Source organism: Trachinotus anak, unplaced genomic scaffold (genome assembly GCF_046630095.1).
Source record: "Trachinotus anak isolate AG129_WGS33_773 ecotype Australia unplaced genomic scaffold, CSIRO_AGI_Tana_v1 ptg000004l, whole genome shotgun sequence".
Lineage (NCBI taxonomy): Eukaryota > Metazoa > Chordata > Actinopteri > Carangiformes > Carangidae > Trachinotus > Trachinotus anak.
The window spans coordinates 8839403-8854888 of NW_027273855.1; the positions used below are offsets into that span (position 1 = coordinate 8839403).

The following is a 15486-nucleotide window of genomic DNA, read 5'->3' on the forward strand; positions in this document are numbered from 1 at the left end:
TTGTAAGTTTTGCAATTGCTACATAGCAAACATAAGCATTAAACACTGTGTCCTTGCCAGTTTTTGCAAGAGGTTCAGCTATCTCAGCAATGTTTGCAATATAATTACATTATGATACAACCTCTAAGCAGCTATGTCTTCAGGGCAGACTGGACACTACACTGACTCAGTATCAGAAAGTGACGAGACAGTCCAGCTGGACCAGGGCTAGCTAGTTAGCATGCTAACTGAAGTAGAAGAGACATGATAGAGACAGCTGTTGAGTAAAAAAATGAAATTTGATGCTGCACTTGCCACTTTTCTTCTAGACTGGTAAGTAAAGAGCTGTTAATGCTAATGTTAGCCATGTAGCAATAGCAAAAACATGGAGCTACTTTTAAAGTGAAGATTGGGCAGAATCACAGTAACCTGAGCATTTTGTTGCTGAACCCGTCATTTTATGACATGGATCATTTAATAAGTTTTGAAACACTGCTTGTTAGTCAAATGCATTCCTGGGGCCAGAGCAGGCGACACTGAATCAAACCTGAAACTGCTGGCTAAGGATAAACATAAATGTCACCTGATTACGGCAATCAGAGATCACTAAGATTAATGTGGAGTCGGTGTGTACTTATGCAAAAACAATGTCGGACTCCATGGTGTTCTCATGGCCCCTACCCAACCTGACCAGCGATGATATGTACAGCCGCTTGTCATCGTTCAACTGCTGGTTATCGAGGTGGTGTTCCGCCAATGATGTGGGCTTTGTTGATAACTGGCAGACTTTCTGGGGAAGACCTGGTCTGATTAGACAAGACGGCATACATCCCACGCTGGATGGAGCTGCTCTCATATCTAGAAATCTCACTGAGTTTATTAGAAAGCCAAAGCCATGATAATCCAGAGTTGAGACCAGGAGGCAGAGTTGCAGTCTTACACTCTTCTCTGCACCTCTCTTAGAGCAGTCGCCTGCCATTCACCCCCTAAAACTGTGTCTGTCCCCCAACCACCTAAATTTAAATGTAATAAATCAAAAGTGAACAGAGGAGGAGTTAGACATGAAAACCTAATAAAAATGAACACAACTGTTATTCCAGAATCAAATAATAGGAAAATTAAATGTGGATTATTGAATATCAGATCACTCTCATATAAATCTCTACTAGTCAATGATCTGATAACTGATCATCATGTAGATCTGCTCTGTCTGACTGAAACCTGGCTGCAGCAGGATGAATATGTTAGTCTGAATGAATCAACACCCCCCACTCATGTTAACGTTCATATCCCTCGAAGCACAGGCCGAGGAGGAGGGGTGGCAGCCATTTATCACTCCAATTTATTAATAAATCCTAAGCCTAAGGTTAATCATAATTCATTTGAAAGCCTTATTCTTAGTCTGTCACACCCAAACTGGAAAACTACCAATGTCATCCACCTGCCTCTTACTCTGAGTTCTTATCTGAGTTCTCAGACTTTTTTATCTGAGTTAGTTCTCAGTACAGATAAAGTCATCATAGTGGGTGATTTTAACATTCATGTAGATGTTGAAAGTGACAGGCTGAGTAATGCATTTAATTCATTATTAGACTCAATAGGCTTCTCTCAGCATGTTAATGAACACACTCACTCTTTTAACCATATCCTTGATCTGGTTCTGATTTATGGGATTGACATTGAATATCTAACAGTATTTTCCTAAAACCCTCTTTTATCTGACCATTTTCTGCTAACATTTGAGTTTTCAGTCATGGACTACACAGCATTTGGGTAAAAAATCATTACAGCAGGTGTCTCTCTGACAATACCATTAGCAAATTTAAAGAAAGAATCCCATTGGTATTTAGCCTACTGCCATGTATCAATGCAGTAGGGGACAGCTCTCTTAACTTCGCATCCACACAGGTTGATGATCTTGTTGACAGTACTACTGCAGCCTCACTGCGTACAACACTAGATACTGTGGCCCCTCTGAGAAAGAAGGTTGTGAGTCAGAGAAGGCTAGCTCCATGGTACAACTCAGAAACACAAGCTTTAAAGCAAAGTTCAAGGAAGCTAGAAAGGAAGTGGCGTTCTACTAACCTCGAAGAATCTCTAAAGGCTTGGAAAGACAGCCTATTGGCATATAAAAAAAAGTCTCTGTAAAGCCAGAACCTATTATTCATCATTGATAGAAGAAAACAAGAATAATCTCAGGTTTCTGTTCAGTACTGTAGCCAGGCTGACAGACAGCTACAGCTCTGTTGATCCATCTATTCCTTTAGCCCTCCATTGTAATGACTTTATGGGCTTCTTTACAAATAAAATTGCCTCTGTAAGAGAAAAACTTCACCATCTCCTCCCCACAGCTGGCTCAGATGTACTGTCCAGTTCAGCAGCCTCAGAGTCCACTGGTTTATATTTTGACTGTTTTTCTCCTGTACATCTCTCTGAGCTCACTTCAACAGTTTCTTCATCTAAACCATCGACTTGTCTTCTAGACCCCGTTCCAACAAGGCTGTTCAAAGAAGTTTTTCCTTTAATCAACACCTCTATATCAAGTCTGATTAACTTATCTTTATCAACTGGTTATGTAACGCAGGCTTTTAAAGTTGCGGTAATTAAACCTCTACTTAAAAAGTCTACTCTTGATCCAGATGTTTGGGCCAATTATAGACCCATATCCAACCTCCCCTTTATTTCCAATGGAATGGTTTGTTTGAAGTCAGGTTTTAGAGTCCATCATAGCACAGAAACAGCTCTGGTTAAGGTTACTAATGATCTCCTCATAGCCTCAGACAATGGACTTGTCTCTATACTTGTCCTACTAGATCTTAGTGCTGCATTTGACACCATCGATCATAAGATTTTATTACAGAGACGAGAGCATATGGTTGGCATTAAAGGAACCGCACTAAGCTGGTTTAAGCCATATTTGTCAGACAGACTCCAGTTTGTTCATGTTAATAATGACTCTTCTATATCACTAAAGTCAGTCATGGAGTTCCACAAGGTTCTGTGCTACCAGTTCTTTTCACTCTATATATGCTTCCTCTAGGAAACATTATTAGGAGGCACCAGATAAATTTCCATTGTTACGCAGATGACACCCAGCTGTACTTATCCATGAAGCCAGGTGAGTCTAACCAGGTAGCCAAGCTTCAGGTGTGTCTTAAGGACATAAAAACCTGGATGACCAGTAATTTCTTACTCTTAAATTCAGACAAAACTGCAGTTACTGTAATTGGCCCAAAACACCACAGAGATACACTATGTGATAATATACTGACTCTGGATGGCATCACCTTAGCCCCCAGTGCTACAGTCAGAAACCTCTATGTCATTTTTGACCAGGACTTGTCCTTTACTTCACATATAAAGCAAGTCTCTAGGACAGCCTTCTTCCACTTGTGCAATATTGCAAAAATCAGACCCATTCTGTGTCTAAAGGATGCTGAAAAGCTAGTTCATGCATTTCTTACCTCAAGACTGGACTACTGTAATTCTTTATTGTCAGGATGTCCCAAAAATTCAGTAAAAAGCCTCCAATTGATCCAAAATGCTGCAGCACGAGTAGTGACAGGAACTAGGAAATCACATCTCTCCTGTGTTAGCTTCTCTGCATTGGCTCCCTGTAAAATCCAGGATAGAATTCAAAATCCACCTCCTCACCTACAAAGCCATTAATGGTCAGGCACCATTGTACCTTAAAGAGCTTATAGTTCCCTATTTTATAGCTTATAGCGCTCTAAATGCAGGTCTACTTGTGGTTCCCAGAGTTTGTAAGAGCAGAATGGGGGGCAGAGCTCCTCTCCTGTGGAACCAGCTCCCAGTGTGGGTTCAGGAGGCAGACACCCTCTACCTTTAAGATCAGGCTTAAAACCGTCCTCTTTGATGTAGCTTATAGTTAGGGCTGGCTCGGGTATCTCTGCCTCTGGAGCAGCAGGATCCAGATCCACTATTAACCACTGTTATCTTTCATTATTATTGATAACACCATTACCTATACAACTGTTCCTGCCCCCCCCCCCCCCGTTGGGTTTTTCTCTATAACAAAGTAAGGTCTCGACCTTACCCTGTAAAGTGCCTTGAGATAATGAATATTATGATTCGGCGCTGTACAAATAAAATTGAATTGAATTGATAGTTAGGGACTTAACGATGCATCTTGAATCGGCGAAAGACAATCTACTTTGGATTTCACTTGTTCAACATCGTACGACACATTTAGTTGTTGGTAGGCTTCTCAGACAGAACAAGAGAGATGGCAAGCAATTTTTTTCAATAGTGGATGCACCGACCGCTTTTAGTCTGCAGAGTGTGGCAGCATTTTGGCTTCACTGGGTTTACAAATGAAAACGGTGAAAAAATCACAGACAACACGTGTAAATATTGTAAGAGGCTGATGATGTATACAAATAGCACAACCAACATGATACTGCTTATCAACCGGCACCATAGTGAGCTCAGTCCGCCACCGCCTGAGTGAAAATTGCCAAGAGGACAAACCACGCTGACAGGCAGGTTTGCAAGTCCTTTCACCCCAGCCAGTGCTAGGGCCAAGGAGATTATGAAGTACATTGGTGTTTTCATAGCAAAAGATATGAGGCCATTGTCCGTTGTTGAAAATGAAGGCTTTCGGCTGTTGGTCAATACACTGGAGCCAAAATATTGTATCCCATCACACCCACACTTCAGCCAGAAGGTGATGCCAGAGCTTTACAGAGAAATCAAAGGAAATGTGGTTCAGACTCTTAGAGAGGCAGATAGTATATCTTTCACAACAGACAGCTGGACCTCCAGGGCGACACAAAGTTATATTACAATCACAGCTCATGTTATCACTCATGTGGGAAATGGCTAGCTTTGCTCTTCAAACTCACCTTCTTTTTAAACATACAGTGGGGCAAACAAAGCTGCAGGATTAAAATGGGCTGTGACGGAATGGGGCTAAACATGGAATTGCTGTCGTCACAGACAATGCGCAAAACATGGACGTTGCGGCGAGGGAAGCCGGACGAGCACCCCATATCAAGCGTTTTGCACACACGTTAAACTAAACTACTCAAGCAGATTTGAGTGTTCCCCACGCCACAAATCTGCTGGGTCGCATCAGGCAGTTGTGGCCTTCTTTCACCGGATCCAAGCAGAAAGCACTACTCAACCAGGACATAAACAAGCACAAGTTAAACATGGACGTCGTAACTCGCTGGAATAGCAATCTGGATATGATTGAATGCTATCTCGAACGGCAACTAGCTGTGGCAGCTGCTCTCCTTAGTGCAGACGTCCGATGAATGCTCGTGAAATCGACACACTGGATAACTCAGGCATCCATGACGCTGCGGACATGGTGAAATTTCTTTAAACCACTGAGTGACGAAAAAAGCCCAACAGTGTCTCTCATTGTGCCATTAAAGCACATGATCGAGCAGAGCATGGCACCCAATGAAGAAGACTCTTCCATGGTGAGCGTCATTAAGAAAACTATCCCCGGTGGCAATCTGACAGAGAGATACGCTAGTGAATACAACCACCTGCTGGAGTGCACTGCAGTAGACCCCAGATTCCGCACTGTACCCCATCTAGAGGAAAAACAGCACCAGGATGTGTTCCACAGGCCGAAGGAGAAAGCTGTGCAGCTGCACAACCAGATATGTATTTAACTATCTCTCTCTTTCTAATGATTATAACTCTTTTATTGTTTAATGCATATAACGAGTTATTTTCTCAGAAGAACTTTCTCTGAAAGCACATACATGCTTTTTTGTGTGTTGCTTTTGTGATAAGATCAGAATCAGAATCAGAATCAGAATCAGTTTTATTGCCAAGTATGTTTTCACATACAAGGAATTTTTTCTGGTGATTGGTGCAATTGATCAGCAACAGTGGGGCTCTCTAGCCTTGTTGATGAGGCTAATAGCAGATGGGAAGAAGCTATTTTTGTGGCGAGAGGTTTTGGTCCTGAAGGACCGCAGCCTCCTGCCAGAGGGGAGTGTCTCAAAGAGTTTGTGTGATGAGATGAGGCTTCTGCCTGATGTATACCAATTTACTTAGTTCTTTCCCTGCTGTTTACAGAACAACTTCCCTGTGAAGGAAATGGATGAGGGAGGAGGAGGTACCAGTGCCCCTACACCTGCAGCAGAGCAGCCTGCTGACCAGGCAGACAAAGCAGAAGCTGAGCTGCAACAGCCTCCTCCCAAGAAGACAGCATTGGAAGATCTCCTAGAAGGGACTTTCACAAAACCTGCAGAGGCAGCACAGATCGATCACATGAGTGGGACTGTTAGGTACAGAAGTGAAACACTCATTGCCCTCACAAGCTGTCAACTCAAGTGGTGGAATGAGCATGGTAAGATGTACCAGCTGCTTTTGCCTCTAGCAAAGGCATACCTTACTACACCAGCCACCTCTCTCCCTAGTGAAAGGGTTTTTCAACTGCAGCGGACATTGTGACTTTGCAGAGGTCTCAGCTTCTGCCTGAGAATGTTGACATGTTGATTGTTGATGTTAATTCCAAGCTACACAAGACTTAGTTTATTTACTTCAAGAGATTTTATTTTCTTTTTATTTAGTTATTTTGATGTGTGATGTGTTTTAAAAACCCAATTTATTTTTATATTTATATTATTTTTTAATTTTAGTTGCAGTTTTGATATGAGGACACAAATGGTGTTTTGCACAGTTTATATAAATAAATGAACATTTTTCTGACATTTTTGTCATGCAGCTCATTCTGAAAAAAAAAAATAAATAAAAAATGGGAAAATCGTATTGTGAACTTAAAATCGTGAATCGAATCGAATGGTAAGTTGAGTGCATCGTTACATCCCAACTGCTTTTGTTGTGTTACAATAAAGCCTGCTACTTTCACTAAAAAGCCTGACAATACAGTCAAACTACCAATTTAATGTCAGCAGTGAACCTTAAAAGACAATACAAGTTTTATTTCTGTCTTTACTACAAAGATCAGCTTTTTCCTGCATTATTTTTGATGACCATTCTAGCAACTTTTTGGGACATTTATCCCAAAATAAAAACGGTTAAATTATTTTTAATGCCAAAATGCATAAGTGTCTTTTTAAGCACTGAGCATCGTCTGTGGTTTTCTTCACAAGCTGCACAGAGCCCCAACAACCTCCACAAAGAGTGAAAGAGTGAAAATTCACCGCTACTTGGAAAGCTTAAGTGCTGTCAGAGAATCAAAGACCTTTGTGGTATAACATTTCTCTGTTTCACCATATGTCCTATCACAATCTCTTGTTATCTGTTCAAAATGTAAATTTTACTGATGTCATGATACAACACGAGGCGTAATCCTGCATTTGACTTTTAATGCTGTCATGTAAACATTATTACTTTCATGTGGTCACTTGTAGGTGACCGCATGTTCTCATCTTCAGAAGGCAGCTTGATGACCTCCACCCTGTGTACCTGTTGCTTCCTGTGTGTGGCTGCTGTCTTTGCAGGTACTAGAGGTGGGTGTGGCAAATTGCCATCTGTACCTGGGCTCATCAGCAAACCTGACACACCTGGGCCCTATTTGCCAGTGCTTTTAAAATCATGTTGGAGCTCAATTCTTCCCTCTCCTCTTCTCCCTGAAGCATTTCTGTGGATACTCAAAGGCATTGGTGCCTTTCAGCTGTTCTTGTAAAGTGACCTCTACACAACACCAACTATTGAGCTGCAATGTAATAAACCATAAGGACAGTTTGAAAATTGAAAAGCTAAAAGGTGAAACATTTTACCTTTAGAATACAATAGAATAGAGTGGATACTGTAAGCTCCTGCTGTTATTGTCTTCTACATGCAGATTTCCTGTGGCGATGTGAGCAGAGAGTATCTGTCTGCTGGGAAGGTGGGATGCTTTGACCTACCTGCACTTAAATTAGCACCATCTCTGACATCCTCTCTCCCTGTTCACCTCACTTCCTCTCTTTTAATTAGTTTTACACTGCAGTGCTCCCCAGAACGGCCTAAAGTAAGCTGCAGTCAGGCCCTTGTAATCTGTGTCCCTGATTTTTGTCCTTTTTTTCAATATTATATATAATATATACAGTATATGAGGATGATACTGAGGTGTGTTAATGAATCAGTTTATTCACTGGAGCTCATCACATACACATTTAAAACTGTGTTACAATGTACTTATTGCCTACCAGATATCAAGTTCATCATAGATACAGGGAAAAGACCATACTTAATCTGCTTTCAAAATAAAAGCATGTTTCTCACTTAATGCTCCTGCCAGTGCCCCAGAAGTGGAAGCCAGGCCCAATTGCCAACCAGGCAAAACAGGCAACTTTTAAGGGGCTCTAAAAGGTCTTTTCCTCAGAAGACATTCTGATGTCAATGATAAAACGACCAATGGCACAATTCCATTTAGCTGCTTAAACTTCAAGGTCCTGCTATTGTTCAGACTGTCACAACTTAATGGGACATTTGAATAAAACACAGGCATATGTTACGTTACGTTACGTTACGTTACGTTACGTTACGTTACGTTACGTTTTGTGTTGGCCACATCCAATCAATATCACAGCAGGTGTTTTCAGTCAGCTGTTACACACCTGCAGTGACATTACATGATGTAATGTCCAATGTTTATGATACTCTCTATAATCTAATACTGAACCAGGATCAGTTCTCCACTTGTTTTACGACTGCTGCTCATTAGGTTAGTTTTGGACATATATACAGGAATTTATTTTGGATAACACTGTATTCTCCATTATAGTTGTGGTGAAAGATATTTCAACTTAATCTTAACATAACACTAGTACTTATCATGCACTAGAAGACTTTTAAAATACTTTTAAAGAGTGACACCTTTTCACTTCTAAAGACAATGTATTATAAGTCAGTCTGGGGAGCTTGCAGGGTCACTATTTGTAAGAGTATATTCCTTTGAGATTATTTTCTATTATGCTTCCAGTGAAAATTTACAGGAAGAAAAAATGTTCTACATCATTATTATTATTATCGTCTCACGTGTTCTGTCTCATAATCTGAATGTGTAAACTTCACCTACAGCCCTTACAATATATAAATCTCTTTTTGATACTCCTGATGACAGACTACAAATAACCACAAACAAAAGTGTGTGTACATTGCTGTGTTATGAGTTGTTTCTGTAAACCCCCTGAGGAATTATAACCTTTTACTTAATATTATATTTGATAGTTGTTGAACTATTTTATTGTATTATTATATTTTGGGATTTATTAATATTGTTTATTAATATTGTACTATATATATATATACATATATATATATATATTTATTTATTAAGGCTGTCAGGCTGTATAATATATTAAGGCTGTCAAAGTTAACACGTTATTAACGCGTTAACGTAACATGCCTTTAACGGGAGTAATTTTTTAAAACGTGATTAACGCTTGTGACATTTGAAACTCGGGCCACTCCCTAGCTCAGGAAATCAGGAAGCAATGCACCGAGGTCGATGCATGGCTGTATTATAAGATCTGGATGACGGATCTAAAAATGGCAGTTCAATACAAGTTGCTCGCCTGGTGCATATGCCGAAAAAGTTTCTGGCTTCCGGGTTACTTCCACGTTATGCGGCCCATAGAGACTGCGCAGTAGTGTCACTCCCATAATGCCTTTGGGCAATGAGAACGAGCAAAAAACGTTCTCGATCTGGCGCTGCCCGTTCACGAGTGCGTTCATTGTGTGCACATCCTCCTAAACTTTGATTTATCAGTCAAAAAACTATTGCTGAGTGACTCTCAGTGTTGCAAAATGGAGAAAACAAACATTTACAAAGTCTTTCACCTGCATTTATATAGGTTTGTTATTCTGAGTTTACTGTGTGTGCAATCACCACTGGAAGTGATCACATACTCATCAAGCTCATATCATTTTACAGGCTTTATATCTGAAATGAATTCAAGATCTAAAGATCTTGCTCACTGAGAAGAGTGCATTTAGGTGAGGAATCAAGGTGAAGCTGCAGAGGGAGCAGACTCATGCCCACACTAGTTGAATCTCTGCTGTGACCTGGGATCAGAATAACTACCAGACTCCTGTCTCTCAGCTTGAATCACTTATTGTGATACATTTAAATTCTTTAAATCATATGTCTGGTAATTTTCATTGAGTTGTATTGATATAAGACACAGACGGGTAAAACAAGCTGTTGCCACTGCCCCAGATAAAGTGACAAGAGACAAGGGAGTGACGTCCTCACTGATGAGATGACTGACAGACTGAATTTTCATTTTGACCCCTACAGAGTGTAGTGACTTGTAAATGTAAATTTTGTATTTGAGTATTGCCACTTTTCAATTTTCATTTAATATGGTCATAGGGTGCCCACATGAGTGTGTGTAAATGAAAATGCTAATTGGATTGCTGCATTTTCTTTTTAATTAAATTGTGTGTACTGTGGGATGTGGGGTCACATGACTGCTGGCCTGAGCAGGACAGATGTGCTGACTGGGAAGCTCAAACAGGTGTCTTGAGTTTTCTTTGTTCTGTGTCCTGAGCTCATTCTCTGATTGGCCTTCAGTTGAGCTGCTTCCCTCCATCTTTTCACCTTTGTTCCTGAGTGTGCAGAGTGAGTAGTTTATTTCATTATATTTCCTCAAGTCATGTTTATCCTGTTGAACATCTAATCTCCTTGGTGAGCTGGATTAGTTACTCACTTGAGATTCAAATGTTGGCAGTTGTGTTGTGTTCACTTCACACTCAGATTTTATGACCAAACAATGAAGTCTTGATTGGTGCAAGGTGTCAGATGAGGTTCAAATTGTAAACTGGACACCACTGAAATCCAGGACGAACACAGCTGCTGTTTTCAGTTTGCTGCAGAGGCTTTTCTTTATTTTGAAGGAGGCTCAGTTAGTCTGGAGTTTGAGTTTGTGGGTCACCTGTGGAAAAAAAATCTCACTCATCTTAATATTTTTTTAAAATCATATGAAAATCAACAGTAGTTAGCAGGTTTCTGGGGCAAGATTACTCAGCTTTAGCAGCAAAAATCCCCAAACACATACACACCAAACAAACCTATTCAAATTATATGGTTGTCATGGTTTAATATTTGAGTACATGGTCTTCAAGAAAACGCATGTTTAAATAGTAGGAACCTTGTCTTGTTTTCTTGTTTTCTTCCTCTGAGTGTTTAACATAGTTCAGACACAGAGCAATACTTCAGTCCTGTCACTAGAGGTCACCACAGACCTAAAGTTCAGAGAGAAGCCTTCCTCCTGTGGGTTCATTGTATGTACATCCTCATAAACTTTATCAGTCAAAAAAACTGTTGCTGAGTGACTCTCAGGAAAATGGAGACAACAAACATGTTTACAAGGTATTTCATCTTCATTAATTTAGATTTGTTATTCTGAATTTACTGTGTGTGCAATCACCACTGTAAGTGATCAAATACTCATCAACCTCAGTTTGAGTATGTGAAAATGAAAAATGGAGTACTGCATTTTCTTTTTAAATTATACTTAAATAAAGCATCCTGTGGGAAGTGGGGTCACATGACTGCTGGGCTGAGGAGCACAGGTGAGCGAACTGGGCAGCTCACACAGGTGTCTTGAGTTTTCTTTGTTCTGTGTCCTGAGCTCATTCTGTTTGTCCTTCAGCTGAGCTGCTCTCACCTTTGTTCCTGAGTGTGTCAAGTGAGTAGTTTATTTCATTATATTTATTTCATTTCAAGTCATGTGTATTTTGTTGTTAAGTGGTACATTTAATCTCCTTGGTTTGTTCCCCCATGATTATATATTTAAAGCGATAATGTATATACTGATTTTGATTTAGAATTGTTTTTTGATTTATTCAAGATAAAGTGATAGAATTTGACCTGTATGTTCGCTTTCTTTCATTTGTAGACATGTAACCACTCACACCTGACTGACTGCAAGCCAAAGATTAAATACCTTCAAATGGAACCTGCTTGTCCTGCTTTGCTCACATTCATTCAGTCCAGTGTTGTCCTAGAACACATACATGTGTCAGAAATCTCAATTCTATCATGGATTTTTTTTTCAGTTTCAAGTTTATATGATAATTCCATTGAAGTCTTCTATAGGCTTTTGTAATGCCCTTAATGTTTATAATTTAGTTATTTTTCTGCACCAGATGCTTTGAGGACAGACCACTATAATCATGGATTGGACTCTACAATCATGATCCAGATTGTGCATTTAAAGGAGAACCCAACCCTTTGACAGAACTCACTTTTCTTATTCCTGTGCCTCAGAACAGTTTGGTCAATATTTGTGAACATGCAGCACTTCACTGAAGTTAGAAACCAAAGAGAGAACATGAATGTTCGATGTCAACCTCTTTAACAATGAAGAGCATTGCCTCGCTGATGCTGTGAGGCCATAAAATGTTTATATAATTTCTTGGCCCGAAATGAGATTCAAATTTCAATTTTTGTACCCAATTTAAAAGCCAAATGAGACCTGTTAGGAGGAACACAACACAGCTGCTGTAGATTATAGGGTTAGCAAGGTAACTCATTTCACCCCAGTGGCTCAAATTAATTTCAGCTGTAGATGATGAGAACAAACCTTTGACTTTTTTAGTCTATCGTTCCAGAGTCCAGAGTTTCTGCTGTATTTGTTCATTTGCTCTCAATGTGAGTTATTCAATTAAAGACTGATGCATTTCCTGCATTCCACATTTTCATTCATCACTTACAGATTTTAATCAGTATTTTGATGGAATACACAGCTGCTAACATTTCAAAGTCGCTGTGCTGTCTATGGAGGATTCTCTGATTTCCAGCTTTAGGACAGAGTGATGTGTTTTCAAACACAGACTTAACTGTTCCTGGGGCCCAGGAATCACTTGTGACATTTAAGCCTTCTATTTATTCAAAATTGCTTTCAAATAAATGAACTGTATGTTTATGAATGTTGTGATTATTATTTACTAGTAAGTTAAACTTTGTGCACAGCTGTTGTTGGGCTTCTACCTTCGCTTACCGCTGCAGTTTATGAACTTTAAACATTTCCTTGACTGGCACTTCCTGTTTTTTCTGGCCTTAATGTTTTCTGGTTTAATATTTCCCATGTGTCCATGAGACAAACCGGAAAAAAACTCGTTAGACTCGGTCGAGTCTTTGCCAGAATGATGAGTAATGTATGAAATATAAACTGGGGAACAAACACGTAAAAACACGCTGATACTTGTCACAGTGGGGAAGCCAGTGGAACAGGAAGAGACGAGGAAGAAACAGAGCAGAAGAGAGCCGCGCTGTTTATACGCTGCCCTCATGTGGTGATTGGGCAGAAAACGCACGTCGTCTTTAAACACCAACGACAAACATGAGGCAGAGAAACTGAGGCTTTGCTCTGTCAACAGGCCTCCAGCGGATCTCCTCCTCTTCATCACGCCACCACCGAAGGTAAGTGATTTCACTTTATTCTATAAGATCCGGATTTGGTTGGGAGGATGAGTCATTTGCATCATAAAAGAAATTAACTGAAATATTGATGCTTATTGTTTTGTTTGCAAAGAGGGTAACTTGGCACAAAACGCTGAATATATTGAACAGAGTTTTTGTAGCTGCTGAATCTCTGAGAAGTGATATTGTTGAAGATACCAGTGGTGAGGTGATGCAAAGATAATGTGAAAGAAGTTGTGCTTTTGCTAAAATCTTTGTGCAGATACAGCGCAGAAAACTGTAAAACTAGGGGTGGGTGATCTTACTTTAGCATATGATCAACTTTTAATATGAATGTTGAGATCCCTTCATTAAAGCTGCTCTATTTAGATAGCCCTGGTTAATTTCCAAGGTTAATGCTGCTAACCTGCCCACTGTCAACTGTTAAACAGCTAGCCTGCTAACCGCAGCTGGCGATAGCGGCCCTTGTTCTGCAGCCTGGTGCATTTGGCTCACAGACATAAATTCTTAAACTGAGCAGAACAAGACCTAATGTCACCAGCCAATGAGACACCTGCGGTAAAGGCGGCACACGGGAGGCGGGGCAGCTGGTTAGCAGTTGGTTAGCAGCGACTTCACTTTCAAATCAAAGCGCTTATATATATGTGGCGGCGCGAGGAGGTGGATTAGTTAGTTTAAATGTTAGAGTAGTGTGAATTAAATAATGGTTGCCAGACAACGCCACACTGGGAATTTCACCCAGGGACTTTAGTGAACTAACTCTCGAGGAGGCACTCACCGCCGCACAAGAGACACCCAGCCAACCAAACAGTCAAAGCCAGGCAAGGCAAGTAGGGGCCGAGTCGGCCGTGGTGACAGTGGGCGCTCAGGCAAACAGCGAAGTAGTAATAGGCAAGCAGTCAGTCTGCAGCGAGCGGTGTCTGACCGCCAGGAAGCTCCAGTGAGACAAAGCAGCAGTGGTTCAGTGGTAGATTAGCCGACGCTGAGCCGCTACATGGACATCCTTACCCGGTCAGGCAGTCCCGGCCCACACGGCACGGAGCGGAGGGTCGGCGCTATACACGAGCGACCTGTAAACACACACAGGTCGCTACAGGTGCAACGCCACAGGGGAAGACACGTGAAACAGAAAGTTCACCTACCGGCAGCGAGCAGCGAGCGACGTACAGAGTGGTAAGAAGCCGTAAGCAACGGTGAGCAGCATGCAGCCAGCAGCAACACCCAAGCGAGCCTCTAACACAATATAACTAAAATTAGCACTGGATGGGACAACGTGGAGAGAAATGCAGCTGCAGCCAACAGCTCACCTGCTACCAGAGAGGCGGAAGTGACGGACGCCAGGAAATGACGGAGCCTAGCCTCCGGCAAGAACACTACAGACAGGTGTTCTATGCCCGCCTTTTATGCGGCATTCACCCACCGCAATTGGCTGGGGCCGCAATAAATGACTGCGTCCTGCTACAATCTGCCCCCAACAATTGAATCATCGTCCCGACGATGGAATAACCAAAACCAAGCAGACCTAACTCCAAGGCCTAAATAATGCAGCAACTGCATTAGACACAGAGACAGAGGGGTTACCACCTCCTTGTTCAGCACCCCCCACAGATCGTGGGAGACGATGGACATTGGGGTGGTGACCTGCAGTTGACCTAGCGGTCTGTCGGACCGCATTTCCTCCACCAACAGGGAGAGAAGAGGTACCTGGGGCCACCGGAATGGGTTCCACCGAGGCAGATGGCACGGAGGAGACTGGGTCTGGCAGTGGAACCAGCAATCGAGGGGTGGTTTGGGTCACAGCTTCGGCCCGGACAGAAGTGGGCAATGGGTTCTCAGGCCTCAAGACCAACCAATCACCATCACATGATAGTTCGTCTTCTGACTGAGGCTGCTCAGGAGGAGAAGGAGAAGGGACAACAGCGTATCCTGGGGGGTTGACGCCTACCACAGCCTTCAGCAGAGAACGATGGACCTGTCTGGCTCTGGTCGGATCATCCCTCGGAGCAATGGTGTAGACTGACCCCCCTTCCCTTGGCGCCCTCAAGACAAAATATATGACTGAGACCCACTGATCTTGGATTTTGTGCCTTCCCCGTACACCAAGGTCCCGCAACCATACCAACTGGCCCTCTTTCAGAGGA

The 15486-nt window shown here is 41.6% G+C and overlaps 1 long non-coding RNA gene across 1 annotated transcript in view; it reads left to right on the top strand.

The window, feature by feature from the left end:
* LOC139620284 (uncharacterized) overlaps nucleotides 1-15486 on the top strand; it is a 266597-nt gene that overhangs the window by 223303 nt on the left and 27808 nt on the right. The gene's annotated exons all lie outside the window — the stretch shown is intronic.